Here is an 18,030-nt window from a genome sequence, read left to right on the forward strand (position 1 = left end):
CCTTTTGTGGTAGGATGGGCATTGACTTGTCTTTTTCCTCGGCTTTCCATCCTCAGACTAATGGCCAGACCGAACGAACCAATCAGACCTTGGAAACATATCTGAGATGCTTTGTTTCTGCTGATCAGGATGACTGGGTGTCCTTTTTGCCTTTGGCTGAGTTCGCCCTTAATAATCGGGCCAGCTCGGCTACCTTGGTTTCACCGTTTTTCTGCAACTCTGGGTTCCATCCTCGTTTCTCTTCAGGGCAGGTTGAGTCTTCGGACTGTCCTGGTGTGGATACTGTGGTGGACAGGTTGCAGCAGATTTGGACTCATGTAGTGGACAATTTGACCTTGTCCCAGGAGAAGGCTCAACGTTTCGCTAATCACAGACGCTGTGTGGGTCCCCGACTTCGGGTTGGGGACTTGGTTTGGTTATCTTCTCGTCATATTCCTATGAAGGTTTCTCTCCTAAGTTTAAACCTCGTTTTATTGGTCCGTATAGAATTTCTGAGGTTCTTAATCCTGTGTCTTTTTGTCTGACCCTTCCAGATTCTTTTTCCATACATAATGTATTCCATAGGTCATTGTTGCGGAGATACGTGGCACCCGTGGTTCCATCTGTTGATCCTCCTGCCCCGGTTTTGGTGGAGGGGGAGTTGGAGTATATTGTGGAGAAGATTTTGGATTCTCGTGTTTCTAGACGGAAACTCCAGTATCTGGTTAAGTGGAAGGGTTATGCTCAGGAAGATAATTCCTGGGTCTTTGCCTCTGATGTCCATGCTCCCGATCTTGTTCGTGCCTTTCATATGGCTCATCCTGGTCGTCCTGGGAGCTCTGGTGAGGGTTCGGTGACCCCTCCTCAAGGGGGGGGTACTGTTGTGAATTCTGTGGCAGAGCTCCCTCTTGTGGTCACAAGTGGTACTTCGGCTGATTCTCTCTGTGAGCTTCCGTTGGTGGAGGAAAGTGGTACTGCGGCTTCTGAGTTTCCTTCCTCAGGTGATATGGTGAAGTCGTTAGGTGCTGCTCTCTTTAACTCCACCTAGTGCTTTGATTCTGGCCTCCAGTCAATGTTCTAGTATTGTACCTGTCTCCTCCTGGATCGTTCCTGTGGCCTGCTGCTCTGCATAGCTAAGTTATTCTTTGCTATTTGTTTGCTGTTTTTTTCTGTCCAGCTTGTCTATTTGTTTTTTCCTGCTTGCTGGAAGCTCTGGGACGCAGAGGGTGTACCTCCGTGCCGTTAGTTCGGTACAGAGGGTCTTTTTGCCCCCTTTTGCGTGGTTTTTGTAGGGTTTTGTGTTGACCGCAAAGTTACCTTTCCTATCCTCGCTCTGTTCAGAAAGTTGGGCCTCGCTTTGCTAATTCTATTTCATCTCTACGTTTGTCTTTTCATCTTAACTCACAGTCATTATATGTGGGGGCTGCCTTTTCCTTTGGGGATATTTCTCTGAGGCAAGGTAGGCTTATTTTGTATCTTCAGGCTAGCTAGTTTCTCAGGCCGTGCCGAGTTGCATATGGAGCGTTAGGCGCAATCCACGGCTGCCTTTAGTGTGGTTGGAGAGGATTAGGGATTGCGGTCAACAGAGTTCCCACATGTCAGAGCTCGTTCTTGTTTTTTCGGTTATTGCCAGGTCACTGTATGTGCGCTGACCTCTATGTCCATTGTGGTACTGAATTACCTTTCATAACAGGATAATAGCCAAACCAGAATCTCAATTTGCAGACACTGTGTTTCGGGGTACTGCCCTTCATCAGTGCAAAGTGGAGATCTGGTTGGCTGTGTGAGAGGTGTCCGACCGATATCAAAGAAGTATCGTTTCTCCTTGCAGAGATTGACATGCTTGCTTAGCATGTCAATCTCTGCAAGGAGAAACAATACTTCTTGGTCGTTTTTTCAGAAACTCAACAGAAAGTTTTCAAATTCGCTATGATATTGTAAAATTAATCTTCCAAGTGAGACAAAACCTTCAAGATCAAGTAAGAGATTAATGGAAAGCCGGCACCCCTGCTGCTAGAAGCCTGAGTGTTGCCAATACATCATTTACCCCACTGCAAGCTTGGTACTTTACTTTTAGATTCGAGTGAAATGACATTTTGCCTATGCTCATACTTCAGTAAAAGACTATTAGCATTAATGTTTTAATGTGAGCAAAATTGTGCCTTTATACTTACATTTTAGTAAAATGTTGACAATGTAAGATTTAAAGCCAAATAAGAAGTTACTTATTTAGGCTTGCAAGCCTTTGATGCAAGCTGAACATTTGTTTAATTCCAAGATCTGAGCTGCTAATTCAGTAATGTTCCGGTAGCGGCACAGCCCTTCATAAAATCTCAGTTGGTGGCTGAATATTTTAAGAGGATCCTCTGGTTGTTTTGCAGCTTTTTCTCTATTTATTGGGTTCTGAACAATGGTCCTTCAGAGGCATGGCTAGGCCCCCATCTAAATACCATAGCTAGGCCCTTCATCTGCTGCAAAACTTCATATTCTCTGTCTAACGTAATGACATTATTGTAAAAGAGATCATTGGACCTTTTTATAACACTACATAGAATATTAGCCTCTGCATTGCTGAGTGTCAATAAAGACCACTATAAAAATGCCCCAATGGTCCTTGTTCCCCCTTATGTAGCTGCCCTAAATTCTATTACTGTGCTTCTGAGTATAAAAGTACAAGATTTTTATCTGTCAAACAGAATTATATAGGGTTAGAATAAATCATTATGTCCATCTGATAAACTCTTAGCTGCTTAGCTCTGGAGCCAAAAGAGATCTTGAATGGAGTCCGATGAAGTTTTTAGTGCTGAAGTTGGGATCTAATGATGGATTCTTGAGTGCTGAAAGTGGGGTCTGGAGTTGAGGCCTGGTGTAGAGTATTGAGTGCTGGTGTTGAGATCTGATGAAGTTCTGGGGTCTCAAAGTCTTAGGTGTTCAGGTGTAGGGTCTAATGAGGTTTTGCATGTGTGTATCCCCCTCTACTTCTCCTTGGTCAGTCCTCATCTGGAATACTGTGTCCACTAGTGGGCACCACATTTTAAAAAAAACATTGAAAAAGTGGAGCAAGTTCAGAGAAGACTTGCCAGGATGGAGAGTAGACTGCAAAGTATGTCCTATGAGGAATGGATAAAGGATCTGGGAATCTTTAGCTTGCAAAAAAGAAGGCTAAGAGGAGATTTAATAGTGGTCTACAAATATCTGAAGGTATGTCACAGTGTAGAGGGATCATCCTTATTCTCATTTGCACAGGGGCGCACGAGAAGCAATGGAATCAAACTGAAAAAGAGAAGATACAGATTAGATATTAGAAAAAAAAACTGACAGTGAGGGTCATCAATGAGTGGATCAGGCTGCCATGAGAGGTGGCGAGTAGGGTTGAGCGAAACGGGTCGAACATTTTCAAAAGTCGCCGACTTTTAACAAAGTCGGGTTTCATGAAACCCGATCCGACCCCTGTGCGGGGTCGGCCATGCGGTACGCGACTTTCGCGCCAAAGTCGCGTTTCAATGATGCGAAAAGCGCCATTTCTCAGCCAATGAAGGTAAACGCAGAGTGTGGGCAGCGTGATGACATAGGTCCTGGTCCCCACCATCTTAGAGAAGGGCATTGCAGTGATTGGCTTGCTGTCCGCGGCGTCACAGGGGCTATAAAGGGGCGTTCCCGCCGACCGCCATGTTACTGCTGCTGATCTGAGCCTAGGGAGAGGTTGCTGCCACTTCGTCAGAAGCAGGGATAGCGTTAGGCAGGGTCCATTAACCACCAAACCGCTTGTGCTGTAGCGATTTCCACTGCCCAACACCACCTTCGGTGTGCAGGGACAGTGGAAGCTACATTTTTTTTTTTTTTCCCCTCAGGCTCCCTGATAGCTGCATTGCTGTGTGTACGCCGCTGTGCAAACCAACTGCTTTTTTCAAAGCACATATCCTCTTGTTCCTTCCTTTCTGCACAGCTATCTTGTTTGTTTGTCCACACTTTTTATTTAATTTGTGCATCAGTCCACTCCTTATTGCTGCCTGCCATACCTGGCTGAGATTACTGCAGGGAGATAGTAATTGAAGGACAGTTCCTTTTTTTTTTTTTTTTTGTGGGAGATTAAGATTGGCATTTCTGCAAGAGTGCCATCCCTGTCTGTGTCATCTCTCACTCAGTGGGCCATAGAAAGCCTATTTATTTTTTTGCTTGATTTGGGTTCTAAAATCTACCTGAAAAAATCACTACATCAATCAGTGGGAGAAAAATATTGGCCTCAGGGCTTGTGTGCCACTCCTTACTCCTGTGTGTGCCATCTCTCAGTGGGCCATAGAAAGCCTATTTATTTTTTTGCTTGATTTGGGTTCCAAAATCTACCTGAAAAAATCAATAAATCAATCAGTGGGAGATTAATATTGGCCTTTGGGCTTGTGTGCCAGTCCTAAGCGTGCCATCTCTCTCTCTCAGATAGTGGGCGATAGAAAGCTTATTTATTATTTTTTTTATTGGGTTTATAAATTTTCCCTAGAAAAAAAAAAAAGTGGGAGATTAATATTGGCCTCTGGGCTTGTGTGCCAGTCCTGAGCGTGCCATCTCTCTCACAAATAGTGGGCCATAGAAAGCCTATTTATTTTTTTGGTTGATTTGGGTTCTAAATTCTACCTGAAAAAATCAATAAATCAATCAGTGGGAGATAAATATTGGCCTCTGGGCTTGTGTGCCACTCCTGACTCCTGTGTGCGTCATCTCTCACTCAGTGGGCCCTACAAAGCCTATTTTTTTTAATTTGTTTTCTAAATTCTCCCTGAAACAATCATTTTATTTTATTTTGTTTCTAAATTCTTCCTGAAAAATTCATTTTTTTTGTTTTTCTAAAGTCTCCCTGAAAAAAAAAAAAAAAATCAAATCAGTGGGAGATTAATATTGCCCTTTCTGCTTGTGTGCCAGTCTTGACTCCTGGGTGTGCCATCTCTCTCTCTCCAATTGTGGGCCATAGAAAGCCTATTAATTTTTTTGCTTGATTTGGGTTCCAAAATCTACCTGAAAAAATCACTAAATCAATCAGTGGGAGATAAATATTGGCCTCTGGGCTTGTGTGCCACTCCTGACTCCTGTGTGCGTCATCTCTCACTCAGTGGGCCCTACAAAGCCTATTTTTTTTTTATTTGTTTTCTAAATTCTCCCTGAAACAATCATTTTATTTTATTTTGTTTCTAAATTCTTCCTGAAAAATTCATTTATTTTTTTTTCTAAAGTCTCCCTGAAAAAAAAAAAAAAAAATCAAATCAGTGGGAGATTAATATTGCCCTTTCTGCTTGTGTGCCAGTCTTGACTCCTGGGTGTGCCATCTCTCTCTCTCCAATTGTGGGCCATAGAAAGCCTATTAATTTTTTTGCTTGATTTGGGTTCCAAAATCTACCTGAAAAAATCACTAAATCAATCAGTGGGAGATAAATATTGGCCTCTGGGCTTGTGTGCCACTCCTGACTCCTGTGTGCGTCCTCTCTCACTCACTGGGCCCTAGAAAGGCTATTTTATGTTTTATTTGTTTTCTAAATTCTCCCTGAAAAAATCATTTCATTTTATTTGGTTTATAAATTCTTCCTTAAAAAATCATTTTTTTTTTTTTTTCTAAAGTCTCCTTTTTAAAAAAAAAAAAACACAAATCAGTGGGAGATTAATATTTACATTTGCGCTTCAGTGACAGTCCTGCGTGTGTGGCATCTCTCTCATTTGTTGCCAACAACAACAGAGTGTGTAACATTGTGCCTGATTTTCGTTGTGGTCTCACCCACCTGTAAAGGGGTAGCTAAATCATACTGAAGTTATAGCTCACCGTGTAAGTTGTGTGACTGCAACAAATACCGTTAGTTTGGTAACGTTTTTAAAACAATGAGGAAGTCTGGTGGAAGAGGTCGTGGCCGGGGGCGTTCATTGTCAGCTGGTAATGAGGGTAGTGGTAGTGGTGGAGCATCAGGTGGTCGTGGGAAAAAAAATATTGCACCTAAGTCTGGAGCTGTGGAGCCAGGTTCGTCGTCTGGCTACACAAGGCCTCGAACGCTCCCTTTTCTGGGAGTAGGAAAACCGCTTTTAAAGCCGGAGCAGCAAGAGCAAGTTTTGGCTCATCTTGCTGACTCAGCCTCTAGCTCTTTTGCCTCCTCTCGTGAAACTGGTAAAAGTAAAAGCAGCGCGTCGTTAGTGGATGTTCACGGTCAGGGACAAGTCGCTTCCTTGTCCTCTTCAGCAAAAACAACAACAGAGAAGAATGCAGCAGGCGACACAACGGGTTACTCCATGGAGCTCTTTACACATACCGTCCCTGGCTTAGAAAGTGAAGCAGTTAACAGTCCATGCCCATTACAAGTTGAATCTGACATGGAGTGCACTGATGCACAGCCACAGCCAGACTACTATGCTGGTCCTTTGACTCAGACCACAACATTGCCCTCGCAGGGTGCTGATCAAGAATCAGACCCTGATGAGACTATGTTGCCCCATCACCAACGCTATACCACCGACCGACAAGGTGACACAGACGAAGTTGCACACGAGCTACAAGAAGAGGTAATAGATGACCCAGTTCTTGACCCCGATTGGCAGCCATTGGGGGAACAGGGTGCAGGCGGCAGCAGTTCTGAAGCGGAGGAGGAGGGGCCGCAGCAGGCATCAACATCGCAACAGGTTCCATCTGCCGGGCCCGTATCTTGCCCAAAACGCGTGGCAAAGTCAAAACCTGTTGGAGGACAGCGTGGCCATCCGGTTAAAGCTCAGTCTGCAATGCCTGAAAAGGTATCCGATGCTAGAAAGAGTGCAGTCTGGCATTTTTTTAAACAACATCCAATTGATCAGCGCAAAGTCATCTGTCAAAAATGTTCAACTACCTTAAGCAGAGGGCAGAATCTGAAAAGTCTCAATACAAGTTGCATGCATAGACATTTAACCACCATGCATTTGCAAGCTTGGACTAACTACCAAACGTCCCTTAAGGTTGTAGCACCCTCGGCCAATGAAGCTAGTCATCAACGCAACATCCCTTCCGGCAGTGTAGGGCCACCATTTTCTGCACCACCTGCAGTATCTGTGCAGGTTTCTTTGCCAGGCCAAAGAAGTCAGGGTCAGGGAATCACCAGTTTCGTAGTAGGAAACACTGCATCTAGGGCACCGGCGGCAACAATACCATCTCCCACCGTCTCTCAGTCTGCCATGTCCACCGGCACCCCCGCTAGTTCCACGATCTCCAGCTCTCCTGTCCAGCTCACCCTACATGAGACTATGGTTAGAAAAAGGAAGTACTTAGCCTCGCATCCGCGTACACAGGGTTTGAACGCCCACATAGCTAGACTAATCTCGTTAGAGATGATGCCCTACCGGTTAGTTGAAAGCGAAGCTTTCAAAGCCCTGATGGACTACGCTGTACCACGCTACGAGCTACCCAGTCGACACTTTTTTTCCAGAAAAGCCATCCCAGCCCTCCACCAGCATGTTAAAGAGTGCATCGTCCATGCACTCAGGCAATCTGTGAGCACAAAGGTGCACCTGACAACAGATGCATGGACCAGTAGGCATGGCCAGGGACGTTACGTGTCCATCACGGCACACTGGGTAAATGTGGTGGATGCAGGGTCCAGAGGGGACAGCAAGTTTGGGACAGTTCTGCCTAGCCCACGGTCTAGGAAACAGTTGGCTGTAGCCATTCGCACCCCCTCCTCCTCCTCGTCGTCCTCCTGCAGAAGCGAGACCTCGTCCACAGACCGCAGTCGCACAACCACTCCATCCGCAGCTGCCACTGTTGCACACCAGGTCTCCCATTATGGGGCAGCTACTGGCAAACGTCAGCAGGCTGTATTGGCTATGAAGTGTTTGGGCGACAACAGACACACCGCTGAAGTTCTGTCCGAGTTCTTGCAGAAAGAAACGCAGTCGTGGCTGGGCACTGTAGATCTTGAGGCAGGCAAGGTAGTGAGTGATAACGGAAGGAATTTCATGGCTGCCACCTCCATTTCCCAACTGAAACACATTCCTTGCCTGGCTCACACCTTAAATCTGGTGGTGCAGTGCTTCCTGAAAAGTTATCCGGGGTTATCCGACCTGCTCCTCAAAGTGCGTGGACTTTGCTCACATATCCGCCGTTCGCCCGTACACTCCAGCCGTATGCAGACCTATCAGCGTTCTTTGAACCTTCCCCAGCATCGCCTAATCATAGACGTTGCAACAAGGTGGAACTCAACACTGCACATGCTTCAGAGACTGTGTGAACAGAGGCGGGCTGTTATGTTTTTGTGGGAGGATACACATACACGGGTAGGCAGTAGGATGGCAGACATGGAGTTGTCAGGTGTGCAGTGGTTGAAGATTCAAGACATGTGTCAAGTCCTTCAGTGTTTTGAGGAATGCACACGGCTGGTTAGTGCAGACAACGCCATAATAAGCATGAGCATCCCCCTAATGCGTCTGCTGATGCAAAGTTTGACGCACATAAAGGATCAGGCGTCTGCAGCTGAGGAAGAGGAAAGCCTTGATGACAGTCAGCCATTGTCTGGCCAGGGCAGTGTACAGGACGAGGTAGCGGGGGAGGAGGAGGACGAGGAGGACGAGGAGGATGATGGGGATGATTATATTTTTAATGAGGAAGCTTTTCCGGGGCCAGTGGAAATTGTTGGCGCGGCAAGGCCGGGTTCTGGTTTTTGGAGGGACACAAGTGACGTGGATTTGCCTGAAACTGCCCCTCAACCAAGCATAACCACAGATTTGAGAACTGGAACTTTGGCCCACATGGCGGATTATGCCTTACGTATCCTCAAAAGGGACACACGCATAACAAAAATGATGAACGATGACGATTACTGGTTGGCCTGCCTCCTTGATCCTCGCTATAAAGGCAAATTGCAAAATATAATGCCACATGAGAACTTGGAACTAATATTAGCAACCAAACAATCAACTCTTGTTGACCGTTTGCTTCTGGCATTCCCTGCACACAGCGCCCGTGATCGTTCTAACACGAGCTGCAGGGGCCAGCAGACCAGAGGTGTTAGAGGGGCAGAAATCAGAAGTGTCGTTGGCCAGAGGGGTTTTCTGACCAGGTTGTGGAGTGATTTTGCTATGACCGCAGACAGGACAGGTACTGCAGCATCAATTCAAAGTGACAGGAGACAACATTTGTCCAGTATGGTTACTAACTATTTTTCATCCCTTATCGACGTTCTCCCTCAACCGTCATTCCCATTTGATTACTGGGCATCAAAATTAGACACCTGGCCAGAATTGGCAGAATATGCATTGCAGGAGCTTGCTTGCCCGGCAGCTAGTGTCCTATCAGAAAGAGTATTCAGTGCTGCAGGTTCAATACTAACAGAAAAAAGGACTCGTCTGGCTACCCAAAATGTAGATGATCTAACCTTCATTAAAATGAACCACAACTGGATTTCGAAATCTTTTGCCCCACCTTGCCCGGCTGACACCTAGCTTTCCTATGTAAAGGTCTTGCCTGTGGACTATTCTGAACGACTTTTCCAATCTCGTAATTTGCAGCACCTGATTGTCCAGCATCCGACATGTTAACACCTCCCTAAATGGCCAAAGTCCCCACACGGGGCCGTGGTATCGCCACTTGACGCCAGCACCCGTGAGAGTACTGTTTGTCTGAAGAGGTGGGTGTGCCCGCTTTTGGTCGACGGCACTGCCACTAGGTCCCTCATAGTACAATAAAGTGTCTGGCGGTGGTGGTGCGCACCCAACGTCAGACACACCGTTGTAATATGAGGGGCCCTGGGCCTGTACCGCCGGCCACAAGACAGTCCCCCCCTTCCCAGGTCAAACAGTGCTCTACCACTTGCAAAATTTTCTCTCACAGCTCCACCAATGTTTAGTCTATGCGCTGACATCCTTCAATGCCTGGCACTGTCAATACCATTGTATTGACATTTTTCATATGTTAGGCCTTCGAAGCCTGTCTGCGGTCCCTCCTTCCACTAGGCCTCCACTGACCTGTCTACTGCTGCCCGTGTTCCCCTGGAACCAATTTTAAATTGCCTACAGCCAGCCCAATTTATTATGTTAGGGCTTCGAAGCCTGTCTGCGGTCCCTCCTTCCACTAGGCCTCCACTGACCTGTCTACTGCTGCCCGGGTTCCCCTGGAACCAATTTTAAATTGCCTACAGCCAGCCCAATTTATTATGTTAGGGCTTCGAAGCCTGTCTGCGGTCCCTCCTTCCACTATGCCTCCACTGACCTGTCTACTGCTGCCCGGGTTCCCCTGGAACCAATTTTAAATTGCCTACAGCCCGCCCAATTTATTATGTTAGGGCTTTGAAGCCTGTCTGCGGTCCCTCCTTCCACTAGGCCTCCACTGACCTGTCTACTGCTGCCCGGGTTCCCCTGGAACCAATTTTAAATTGCCTACAGCCAGCCCAATTTATTATGTTAGGGCTTCGAAGCCTGTCTGCGGTCCCTCCTTCCACTAGGCCTCCACTGACCTGTCTACTGCCGCCCGTGTTCCCCTGGAACCAATTGTAAATTGCCTACAGCCAGGCCAATTTATTATGTTAGGGCTTCGAAGCCTGTCTGCGGTCCCTCCTTCCACTAGGCCTCCACTGACCTGTCTACTGCTGCCCGGGTTCCCCTGGAACCAATTTTAAATTGCCTACAGCCAGCCCAATTTATTATGTTAGGGCTTCGAAGCCTGTCTGCGGTCCCTCCTTCCACTAGGCCTCCACTGACCTGTCTACTGCTGCCCGGGTTCCCCTGGAACCAATTTTAAATTGCCTACAGCCCGCCCAATTTATTATGTTAGGGCTTCGAAGCCTGTCTGCGGTCCCTCCTTCCACTAGGCCTCCACTGACCTGTCTACTGCTGCCCGGGTTCCCCTGGAACCAATTTTAAATTGCCTACAGCCAGGCCAATTTATTATGTTAGGGCTTCGAAGCCTGTCTGCGGTCCCTCCTTCCACTAGGCCTCCACTGACCTGTCTACTGCCGCCCGTGTTCCCCTGGAACCAATTGTAAATTGCCTACAGCCAGGCCAATTTATTATGTTAGGGCTTCGAAGCCTGTCTGCGGTCCCTCCTTCCACTAGGCCTCCACTGACCTGTCTACTGCTGCCCGGGTTCCCCTGGAACCAATTTTAAATTGCCTACAGCCAGCCCAATTTATTATGTTAGGGCTTCGAAGCCTGTCTGCGGTCCCTCCTTCCACTAGGCCTCCACTGACCTGTCTACTGCTGCCCGGGTTCCCCTGGAACCAATTTTAAATTGCCTACAGCCAGCCCAATTTATTATGTTAGGGCTTCGAAGCCTGTCTGCAGTCCCTCCTTCCACTAGTCCTCCACTGACCTGTCTACTGCTGCCCGGGTTCCCCTGGAACCAATTTTAAATTGCCTACAGCCAGCCCAATTTATTATGTTAGGGCTTCGAAGCCTGTCTGCGGTCCCTCCTTCCACTAGGCCTCCACTGACCTGTCTACTGCTGCCCGGGTTCCCCTGGAACCAATTTTAAATTGCCTACAGCCAGCCCAATTTATTATGTTAGGGCTTCGAAGCCTGTCTGCGGTCCCTCCTTCCACTAGGCCTCCACTGACCTGTCTACTGCCGCCCGTTTTCCCCTGGAACCAATTGTAAATTGCCTACAGCCAGGCCAATTTATTATGTTAGGGCTTCGAAGCCTGTCTGCGGTCCCTCCTTCCACTAGGCCTCCACTGACCTGTCTACTGCTGCCCGTGTACTTCTTGAACCAACATCAGAAAATATAAAAATAAGTATTTTGCTTATAAAAAAGAACATACTGGAGAGATATCAAATGCAGACATTTTAACATTAAAAACAAACACATACAACAAAAATCTGGTACAGTACTAAAAATGGCCACCAGCTACAATAACTTTCTCCTGCAAGTAGTTAACTGAAAGTTTTTTTCAATTTAAAACACAGATATTGCATCCACCGAGTGTTGTCCTGTCGCGTCTTCTTTATATTATTGCCAAGAAGATGCAAAACAATGAAAATAATAAAATCATTATTTACCAAAAAAATAGAGTAAGTCAAAACCACATTGCAAATAAACATTCATTACAAATAAAGAAGCAGGGCGCGTCCGAGGGTGAGTATATACCTAATAAGAATATAATCACCCTCGGACGCGCCCTGCTTCTTTCCGACAGCCTTCCTTCCTAAGAATCAGCCCTTCCGTGGTGTAGAGAGAGGGTGTGTTACACTCCAAGGTGTTCCCCAGGTTGCCTTTCCTGAGCTTCGATCTTCATGCTCTCGTTTTGTAGTTGTCGGAAAGTAGGCTGCATTAGGCCTACAAAATGGGTATGGGGTGGAGAGAGATGGTGTGTTACACTCCAAGGTGTTCTCCAGGTTTCCTCGCCATTGCTTCGATCTTCCAACTCTCGTTTAGTAGTTGTAGAAAACTACACTGCATTAGGCCTACAAAATGGGTATCGGGTGGAGAGAGATGGTGTGTTACACTCCAAGGTGTTCCCCAGGTTGCCTTGCCATTGCTTCGGTCTTCCGACTCTCGTTTAGTAGTTGTAGAAAACTACACTGCATTAGGCCTACAAAATGGGTATCGGGTGGAGAGAGATGGTGTGTTACACTCCAAGGTGTTCTCCAGGTTTCCTCGCCATTGCTTCGATCTTCCGACTCTCGTTTAGTAGTTGTAGAAAACTACACTGCATTAGGCCTACAAAATGGGTATCGGGTGGAGAGAGATGGTGTGTTACACTCCAAGGTGTTCCCCAGGTTGCCTTGCCATTGCTTCGGTCTTCCGACTCTCGTTTAGTAGTTGTAGAAAACTACACAGCATAAGGCCTACAAAATGGGTATGGGGTGGAGAGAGATGGTGTGTTCCACTCCAAGGTGTTCTCCAGGTTGCCTTTCCTGAGCTTCTATCTTCAGGCTCTCGTTAAATTGTGGTTAAATGGAACAACTGCATTTGGCGTACTAGTTGGTTTGGGGCCTACTAACAGTGTCTGCCGCTCCTTGCTGTTCTCCTGGTTTCCTGTCCTGAAATTCCGTTTTCAGGCGCTCGTTAAGTAGTTGTTAATGTTAGACTGCATTTGGCCTACTAGTTGGGTTGGGGCCTACTATCGGTGTCTGCCACTCCTTGCTGTTCTCCTCCACTGAACAAAGCTGTGCCGCCTGTTTACTACGGTTGCCAATTTTGAACTGCATTTCGACTACTTACTGATTTGGGCCTACTCTCTGTGTCAGCCTCTCATTCCAGTTGTCCTCCACTGCAATGCCCCCTGGTTATTCCTGTGTTACCAATTTTGAACTGCATTTAGCCCACTTTATTATTTGGGCCTATATCTGTGTTTCCTCCTCATCCTGCCCATTGCCCAGCCAGTGATAGATGAGTCTGCTGGTACATTGACCCATAACGCAACATTCCCCGTGCACGCTACACAACAACATTGTGACCCTGCTGAAAGTCAGGTTGCTCTTCCCGCATACCATACCACCTTACACGGGGACAAAGAGGAAGGTGCAGATGAAAGTGCAGGTTCCTTCATCAGGTGGGGGGAGGAATACTAGTTGGCGACGTCACTGGCACAGGGCCTCTCATAGTACGCAAAAGTGTTGCTGCCGGTGGGAGGCGCCCCCGCCGTGCAAACACACCGCTGTACTTTGAGGGGCCCTGTGCCAGTGCCAATGCCAACGAGTGGGCCCCCCCTGCTTGCTCAGGTTCACAGCACTTGCAAAGTTGAAATACTTACCTCTCCCTGCTCCACTGCCGTGACGTGGTCCAGATTTCCTGGGCCCACTAATTACTTGAACCAGCCCTACCCACCACAACTTTAGCCAAATGACCCCCAATTTCAAATGCCTTCCAATTATTATAAGGTAAATTACGCTTGACAAGCTTCATTAAGAAGAATGGATGGTTTTGACATTAAAATGGGCACTCTAGGTGTTTTCCTGGCCCCCACTCACTGCCGACTATGCTGCCCCATTGACTTGCATTGGGTTTCGTGTTTCGGTCGATCCCGACTTTACGTCATAATCGGCCGATTTCACTCGACCCGACTTTTGAGATAGTCGGGTTTCGCAAAACCCGGCTCGACTCTAAAAAGGTCAAGGTCGCTCAACTCTAGTGGCGAGATCTCCTTCAATGAAAGTCTTCAAACAGAGGCTGGACAGATATCTGTCTGAGATTGTTTAGTGAATCCTGCATTGAGCAGGGGGTTGGACACGATGACCCTTGCGGTACCTTTCAACTCCAATTCTATGTTTCTGTAACACAGGTACACAGATGCAGTGACACAGACACGCAGTAGGAGGGTTAAACAATTATTTACTTTATCTACACTGGAATAACCTTGTAAGGTTCTCAGTATCTTTGCTATATCTGCTGCATTTTCTGTTATTGAAACCTAACTTTTCCGTCAGCCATTTTGCTTTGTCCTGCTGCAGCTACTTTGCCCTGAGTCAGTATGGAGTTTCTAGCTTCTATTTTTCCACCCTGTTCTCTGCCTCTTGCCTTTTTAACCAGTGTATACTGTTCAATCAGTGCTTCTGAATCATGCCTGCAGTTAACCTGTGACCTGCTCCTGGAAGTCTTGGACCTAATATTCCTTCCATCTCCTACTGTGAATCTCTGGGACACTTGTGGACACTGGAACTCTGCTGCATGCTAAACTACATTTGTAAGGGAAGTAACAGAGAGACTCTGAATCAGATTGTGCTTAATGTTGAACTTAACGTTTACTCTGACCTGCCGTGTTACCTGCCGTGTCTCCTGCCTGTGTACCTGCAATTGTGTAAAACCTTTTTCCCTGTGGCGTACTTGTATGCAGTAATACAAGCAAGTCATATCTAAACCTGTGTCTACTGTGTCTTCCTTGCAACCAAGCACAAGACTCTAAATAGACTGTGTACAATACATCACAAGATTCAGAAGCCAACTCTAAGGTCTGCTGTCGACTGTGTATCCGCTTATTCCTTCTGTGATGATAGTGGTTGTGACTTCTAACAACCATTTCAGATGAGCGCATTCCCTTCTTTTCAGCCAGGTGTGTTACCACAGGTAAGCACTATTGTGCGCCCTTGTTTCTCTTCCAGCATTTCTGCCTTAGAGGAATAATCACGAAAAAATCCGGCACTCGAAGAAAAATTCTTTTGAATATTTTTATTGAATCATATATCCCAGTATATTTCAATGTAACGTTTCGGTCATTTTGACCTTCATCAGACTAGGGTACAAAAAGATAAAACAAAAGAGAAACTCAATAATATAACAATAATATGCAATCCGATATGTACACAATCATAGGTATATACCAATTTTTTGTCTCAATATAACTATTAGTACATGTATATCTGCAGATCACACAAACGTCACTATTATAAAGAAAAATTCATTCATTTACATAGGAGCCCAATGTCACACGAGAGCTTTTCCATATTCATTTTAATAGAAAAAAACAAGAAAATCAAAAAAAATCAAAAAAACCAAGACATTTTTTGGGTGTTCAATACTTGTGAAATAATCCCCCACTTTATGAAAATATTCAAAAGTACTGTAAATATATATTAGAAATTACTTGAAATATATTATGACAAGAGATAGAAAAAACTCGCTTACCAGATAATTATGCAAGTTATGAGAAATACTGTGATTAGAGTGAGCCCAATACTCAGATAGAGGACTCCAAGGAAATACTGAAACAAAGGATCAAAATAAGAATATAATATAGACAGCCAAAATTGTTACCAGAAAAACTCCCTATTACGTTTAACTATATCTTACCACTACAAAATCCGTGAATGCATAGCCCGGCTGTGATAAGAGAAAACCCACATATACGGTAATTGACTCCAATGGGAGTGCTGAAACATAGAACGAAAAACAAAAATAAAAATAAAAATATAGCGCTTGCCAGCTGAAAAAGATGACCGCTGCATATAGCGTAAGCTTACCGCTAAAACGTCCGGTGGTAAATGACACAGCTGACCGCATGCAGAGCCCTGGGAGATCGCCTGCATACTAACTATAGGACCACACTCCCATTATAAGCTTACCCGCCCGGAAGTGACCTCTGTAAGAGGTGCCTGGAACGCTGTGAAACGCAGAAAGAATCGGCGCAACCGGAAATACGTCACCCGGTTGTGTCCGAGGTAAACACACCTCGGTGGAACGCAGTGGTGGAAAGCGGAAGTGCAATGTCCGTCCGAATCTATGCAGTGAGGATATTCAGCGCTGGAGCGTGCGGATCAGGTAAAGTATGATAAACAAGGAAGAAAGATGGCACGGTCAATTGGCTGCCTAAAAAATATAAGAAAAAGGAATGAATAAAGTATATACATACAAAACAAAGGTGGTCACTAATCATTACGTCAATATATTATAGAAAATTAACAGAGCCCTGTTTCAGGTGAGCGCATTCCCTTCTTTCCAGTCAGGTGTGTTACCACGGGTAAACACTAGTGTGCGCCTTTTGTTTTCTAGCACTTCTGCCTTAAAGGATCTGGGAAGATGGAGGCTCGCGTAAAGGACTTGTGTGGAATTACCGATACAATCCTTGCGGATATACAGGCTTTAAAGACCAGCTTTGCAAGTCTACAGGATCTAAACAATCACAATCTGCAAGTTTTTGGACAAAATACTCAGGATTTATGAGCCAAGATTGAGGCTCCGGAGGAACGAGTCCAGGCACAATCCCTACCTCCGGGTTCTGGGATTCCCAAGTTGCCCCCTTTTCGTTTTGGTGGTTAACGTGAAAAATTCAGGCGGTTTATTAACCAATGCAACCTTTTTTTTGCACATGCTTCGCAATTTACCTCGGAATGATCCAAAGTGCTTACTATAATCATGCTGCTCTCCAAAAAAGCTCTGATGTGGGCAAACCCCTTGATTGAGACTGAGGATGAATGTTTGAATAATCTGGATGCTTTCATTTCAGCCATGGGGCAGGTGTTTGATGACCCTAACCGAGTTGCGACAGCTGGAGCAGCCATGTTGACTTTGTGCCAAGGTAAGTGCTCAGTAGTCGAATATGCCTTGGATTTCAAGAGATGTCCCTTGATACCACTTGAGACAGTTCCGCCAAAAAATCTATCTTCCGGAAAGGGTTGACTCCTATGATTAAGGATGAACTTGCTTGTGCTGACCCTCCCACTGCGTTAGGTGACTTTATTAACTACTGCATCTGTATTGATGCCCGTCTAACTGAATACAGACAGGAGAGATGGTCTGAAACTAATCGCATTAACCATTTCCTACCTTTCTCCCCAGCTAGGGAACCTCTGAGCTGGATCACACGGGAACAAGAACCTGAACCCATGCAGGTGGACTCTTTGCAGAGACGGGTTAGTGATGCACGCAAAGAACATTGCCTAAAAGAAAATCTATGTTTCTATTGCGGTAAGACAGGGCACTTCATTATAAATTTCCCCAGCTGTTCTCGTAAGAATACTACAGCAGTCATTCACTGTGAGTGTTGCGAAAGGAGATCAGTCATGTCTGAACCTCAGGCCCCAGAAAAATCTGCAGCTATACATGTTGATTTCTCGGACTTAAACTCCATAATTTCAGATTCTGATGACTGTGTAAATGCGGCAGTTTTTCAAGTTTCCTCAGCAGTGTCCCAGCTGAACTGTAAGAAGAAGAATTCTCATTGCTTTCTTTCCATCAAGCTCTGGGTTGACTCGGTCTGGGTGTCTAGCTCTGCTATGATTGACTCAGGGGCAAGCGGTAATTTTATGGACATCTCCTTTGCCCAGAGACATGGGATACGTTCAGTGAAGAAGGCTACTCCTTTACAGATGGAGACTGTGGATGGTTCCCTGCTAAACTCTGGACCAGTGAATCAGTAAATGGAGCCTTTAAAGGTCCTTATGGGTAAAGCTCATCAGCAGAGGCTGTCTTTTATGCTCATCTCTTCTCCCCACTTCCCAATTATTCTAGAGCTACCATGGCTGCAGGCTCAGAACCCTGCAATTAACTGGGAGACCAAGAAGCTGCATTTTCCAGAGAAAAAGATGGGCCCAGAAGTTTCAGCTTGTTCGGTTCCTAAGAGATCCACGTCAGTCTCTGAAGTACCAGCTATATACTAGGAGTATGCAGGTGTATGTGACAAGAGGAACGCT

At 45.9% G+C, this 18,030-nt stretch overlaps 1 long non-coding RNA gene across 1 annotated transcript; it reads right to left on the reverse strand.

Moving 5' to 3' along the window:
- Positions 1–15,083: 15,083 nt before the first annotated feature.
- Positions 15,084–15,784, reverse strand: LOC138667563 (uncharacterized). The gene is made up of 3 exons (XR_011318822.1): positions 15,692–15,784; positions 15,527–15,603; positions 15,084–15,134 (listed from the first exon to the last, which is right to left on the reverse strand). It is a non-coding gene; the product is annotated as an uncharacterized lncRNA (long non-coding RNA).
- Between the last annotated feature and the right edge of the window lie 2,246 nt (positions 15,785–18,030).

The sequence above is a fragment of the Ranitomeya imitator genome, chromosome 2 (assembly GCF_032444005.1).
Source record: "Ranitomeya imitator isolate aRanImi1 chromosome 2, aRanImi1.pri, whole genome shotgun sequence".
NCBI classification, from domain to species: Eukaryota; Metazoa; Chordata; class Amphibia; order Anura; family Dendrobatidae; genus Ranitomeya; species Ranitomeya imitator.